General features: G+C 26.5%; 1 long non-coding RNA gene across 1 annotated transcript; it reads right to left on the reverse strand.

Annotated features, from left to right (window-relative positions):
- Positions 1–4236: 4236 nt before the first annotated feature.
- Positions 4237–5010, reverse strand: LOC110930516. Its single transcript, XR_002587882.2, has 2 exons — positions 4861–5010; positions 4237–4610 (listed from the first exon to the last, which is right to left on the reverse strand). It is a non-coding gene; the product is annotated as an uncharacterized LOC110930516 (long non-coding RNA).
- Positions 5011–5699: the final 689 nt, after the last annotated feature.

The raw sequence follows: 5699 nt of genomic DNA on the forward strand, positions 1-5699 counted from the left end.
TCTTTGTTTTTTAATTAAATTCATCTCTCTCTATCACAAACACACACAATGACACATTGCCTTGACAATAGGAGAGATTACGACACCACTGAGCGACTATCCGTGGAAAAATAGTTATTAGCCACCCAAAATCTTGATAAATACAAGTCGTCTGGACTCTGGAGCATGCATTGAGATGCTCCAAGAAAAATCTATATGACTATATGCAACATTTCTTTGAATGGAATCCATAAAACAAATTTTTGGTTGCACTTTAAAGATTAATAGTTGCAACCAACAATGTATTTCTTCAAGTGGCATTTTTATTTTCCACTCAACTCTCGTTTACTTGTAATGTAACACATGTAATGTAATAGTTGTAACACTATCAGGTCTGGCCGGCTCAATGTTTATAGGGGTCTAAAGCGATATAAAATTTTGTGGCCCTTTTTCGAATTAAGTGCTCAACTTAAAGTGTAGCTTTTATAAAACCAACAAAATCAAAACTATTATTATATACTTATACAAAAACCAACTGGCGTCGGTTAAAAACAATAATCGCTGAGCTCGCGTCGGTAAGAAATGGTATATACAATTATCAAATTAGGGGTAGAAATATTCATTCAAAATTAATCAGTAGTCCTAACGAGTAGGCGTAAACTATCACCTTCAAACAAAATCAACTAATAGTATAACAAGCAAGTTAGGTGAAACCAAACATACTAATAAGCAAAGATAAACTAAGTTATAGGATAATAAACTAAAAGACTAACGGGTAAAACAAAATAATCAAACGAAAGTTAAGAATCAAGAATAATGAACAATCAATGAAGAGTAATTAACTAAAAATATAAGATAATAACTAATAATCAAATATAATAAAATAGATAGATTCTTTTGACTTTGTAGCTACACACCCCATACTATAGTATATATAATATATAAAAGAGTAAACTGTTAAAATAGTCCCTGAGGTTTGGTCATTTTTGTTACTTTAGTCCAAAATTCAAACCTTTTGAATTTGGGTCCTTATGTTTTCAATTTTGTTGCCATTTTCATCCAAAATCAAAATCTGGTCATATTTTTCATAATAATGTTTTTGTGTTTGGATTTATCGTGTAAATAGACTAGATGTTAAATTTATATATTTTTATTTTTTACATTTATATTTGTTGATTTCATGATTTGTTCTGTTTGCATATACACAAGCCAATTTGTTCATACCTAAAATAAGGGTTGTGTTAAATACACCCAAAGTCAATTTTTTTTTTTTACTTTTTTCCCAAAAGTCAACTTTTCAAGTTTCCATAAACTAATAAATTGTTTCCATATATCTTTTAACTAGGTTAAAACCCCGTGTATTACACAGGTTGCATAAATATAATTTTATATAATAAATAATAAAAATATATATCTTAAAAAAACTCGTGTGTTGCATGTAGAGAGATAGATTTTGTATTTTTTTAATAAAATATAATACTATTTACATATTATAACATTTTACTTTGTTAAATATGTGTGCTTAACTAATTTTTTGTTTAAAATTATTATTATTATTTAATATGATCATAATAAAAATAAACCTTTTCTTCTAATCTAATTTTTTGTTTAAAATTATTATTATTATTATTATTATTATTATTATTTAATATGATCATAATAAAAACAAATATTTATCCTTATCTAAATATTTATTCTTATCTAATATATTTGTTCAAAATTATTATTATTTAATATGAAAGATAAATAGGAAAAATAATGAACTTTAATGTACTATTTACTTATTATAACACTAGGATATAACCCCGTGTATTACACGGGTTGAATAAATGAATTTCATACACTAAATAATAAAACAATGTATCTTTAAAAATCTCCTTTATTGCACGAGTTAAATAAATATAATTTTATATGTTAAATAATAAAAAGTTATATCTATAAGAACCATATTGTACGTATTGAATTTACACGGGTTGAATAAATGTAATATTGTTTACCAAATAATAAAAAAAGTTATATCTTTAAAAACCCTCGTGTATTACACGGGCTTGAATAAATATGATTTTATATACCAAATAATAAGAAAATTATATTTAAAAAAAACTAATAGATGTACTCCGTACACGATAGATATGGTGATTGCGCAGATGATTATTAAAAAGAAGATACACTGGTCAAACATGTTATTCAAGGAGTAAATAAGCAGTCATTTTAGTGATAAAATATAAATTATATTTAAAAGAGTAAATTACGATTTTGGCTCCTGTGGTTATATCACTTTTACCTTTTAGCCCAAAAAAGAATTTTTTAACACCTGAGCCCCCAACGTCTTTTTTTCTAACCCTTTTGGCCCTTCACACTAACCTCATCCATTAAATGTTAGGGGCCAAAAGGGTTAGAAAAAAAGATGTTAGGGGCCAAAATGGTTAGAAAAAAAAAGACGTTGGCTATTAATATTATAAATGAGAAGTATACATTAAATTTAAACTAAATAATAATTATCTATAGTTAAGTAGACAATATTAAACAAAATGATATTTAGTAGAAGAGTTATCTATAATTAATTATAAGAGATTAAACTAAATAATAATTATCCATAAGATATTAAACTAAATAATATTTAGTAGGATGGTTATCTATAATTAATTAGAAGAGATTAAATTAAAATAATAATTATCCATAACACATGGCCTAATATGATGACAAGTGTCCCATAAATAGTTTCTTTTATTATATAGTATAGATTTTACATTGTTAAATATGTATTATTAACTAAATTTTTGTTTAAAATTGTTATTATTATTATTATTATTATTTAATATGATCATAATAAAAAATAAATGTTTATCCTTATTTAAATATTTATTCTTATCTAATATTTTTGTTTAAAATTATTATTATTATCTAATATGAGAGATAAATAGGAAAATAAGGTGAGAAAAAAGATTTTCATTTATTAGTATAGGAAGATATGATTTTTAAAATTTTCAAGATTTTAACTAAAAAATCAACAAAATAAAATGTGCTTTTAAAGAAAATAAGGAAACTCAATTTAAAATTTGAAAACAATAAATAATTTTAAATCAAAGAGATAATAAAATTAAATCAACTTATATATTAAAATAAAAAATAAGAAAACTAAATTTTTTGAAATGTTAAAAGATGAGTCACGATTTCAATTATTAAATTAATTTGAAATGGTGAAAGATAAAATTGATATTTTATACATAAATAAATAAATATATAACTTTTATTTTAAATTAAATAAATACATATATTAAATAATGGGTTTAGTGAGGACTCACCATATAATGACATGTGTCCTCAATTGAGTTTCTTTTATTATAGTAGTAAGATTTAAATTTATTTTGATAGTTTTTTACATTAGTAATTCTGATAATTAATGAACCAAATATATACGATTAGCTACATACTAATTAGGTTGCTTGGTGTGTCACATGATTATGTATCCCTTACTCAGTTCCGCCATATCAAATGGCGGATCCATTCATCTTGCCACTTCACTCGCCAAGTTTGAGTGATGTAATCTTGTAACTTCGGGTCACGGTTGCTTGTTGACCCGTTTTTCTATATTTTATATAGAAGTTTTGCCCTTGAAAAAAACTATCACAAAATTTCATAACAGATTTTAATAGGTAATTCCTATCACAAAACTAGCAATAAATTTAATCTTCTTCGCTAATTTTGTGAGAGAGTCGATAGCGCTGAAAATCCATGGATGACTTTGCAACTTATAAAAGTTTTTTGTTTGTTCATTTGTTTAAATTTGTATTATACAACTTTTGTGCTCAGTATAAACCAACTCATTTGGACATTGGTACGGTATCCCGTAAATTAATATTTTTTTGTGTGATTAAGCCGTACCAGTACTGTAACAAATCGAACCAATATCGACTGAATTCTTACCGCAAAGTGTGGGGATCCAACTACCTAATAATTAAATAGTAAACAATCACCATTTGCAAAGAGGTATTACCATTTTATTTTTATTTTATTATTATTATTAATTTTTTTTTTGAAAGGTGGTATTACCTTTTCTTAGATACTAATCTGTCATTTATACTTATAGTTAACCAGGTTTATATCCATTTTAAGCTCTAAAAACACTAAAAATGTATATTTGAAATTTTAGTAACAGCAAAAAAAAAAAAAGTTCATAGAGCTAAATGAATTTCCTAAACTTTAGCCAGATTCCAAAACAAGACCAAATTACTTGCAAAATCAAATACCACCAACTGAAAACATATAAAGCAAGTAAATAATTTCATATTTAATGAAACATTAAATTGAAATAATACCATCACAATAATAGTAGATCAAAAGGGTAAAATCAATTAACAATAATGCCAAAGATGTTCAAATCTACCATAACCTCTAAACCTTCTTACAGTCCGTTGATGGGTCAAAAGAAGCCAGTGAAATCAGTTCTGATCTTAATTCCTCAAGCGTCTTGTTTCTAGTATTCGTAATCGCATCGTTTGTTACACCATTCGCATTCTCAGTCTCCGGTAAAAAAGCACGAATCTCTTCAACAACGTCGTAAGAAATGGCGATGAGTGATTCCCTCGCACCTTCCTTTGTCACAAGATGTCCGTAATCCATATAACCTTCTATAAACAAAAACAAAAACAGAAAACTGAAACCAAATCAATCAACCAACCAAAACCAAATAATTTTTTGGTGCTGCTAAACGTACCCTCACAAGACAAACTTAAGGGAAGGGCCCACCATTAAGAAATATTTCCCTCTATATGTTCAGAAAAGGGTACGTTTAGACACACCCATAGTATGCATAAACAGAAATGAAATCAATACATTTTTGCGGAAACATAAACAACATCAATGAATTGGAGAGCATACCTGAAGAATTGCAAGGGGGTTTGAAGAAGAGGAGTGATTCTTAGGTAGTTATAGAGGTGGATTTGATTCCGTACACCGAATTCTGACGTGGAATACAGTTGGATCCTATCAATACTTTTTTGGACTGCTAGTCAAGTGGACTCTTTCCAATATAATAAAGCCAACCTACATTTCTTGTTTTTATTATGAAAAGAACAAGTAAATATATAGTGTAAATTAAAATTATTGAATATATAGTTTGAATGAAAAATATTAGATATTTTTATTTCTTGTTTTATTATGATAAGAAAAAGTAAATATATACTGGGAACGAAAATTATTAAATATATAGTGTGAAGGAATTAAGGAAAATAAGCAGGCTAAACTAGTTTTATGTGTTTATTTTGATCACTGGTATAATACTTTGTGATGTAGTATTTAACGCATAACTTATCATTTACACATAATCAGTGGCGGATATAGGATTCCGACCAAGCGGGAACGTTTTATAAATAGGCGGTAACGAAATCGAAAAAACGTCAAATTTTTCCAAAATTTACATTAAAAACGTCAAAAATTTTCCGACCAAGCGGTAGCGGAGGCTACCCTTGAATAAAGGTAGATCCGCCCCTACACATAATATTTTAATTTATAATTTAGAGATTATGCATTTACTACATTGTACTTTAACGTATGAAATATTAATTTAACTTATCAAAATATTTAATTACTAGTTTGTTTTGCTATTTAATTTACATTTTCTAGTCTTTTCATGAGAATCATTATTAACGGTTATTATATGTATTACTTTTAATTTTAATTCTTTTTTACTCATTTACAACCCTTGATGCAATATATAT

Source organism: Helianthus annuus, chromosome 3 (assembly GCF_002127325.2).
Source record: "Helianthus annuus cultivar XRQ/B chromosome 3, HanXRQr2.0-SUNRISE, whole genome shotgun sequence".
Taxonomy (NCBI): Eukaryota; Viridiplantae; Streptophyta; class Magnoliopsida; order Asterales; family Asteraceae; genus Helianthus; species Helianthus annuus.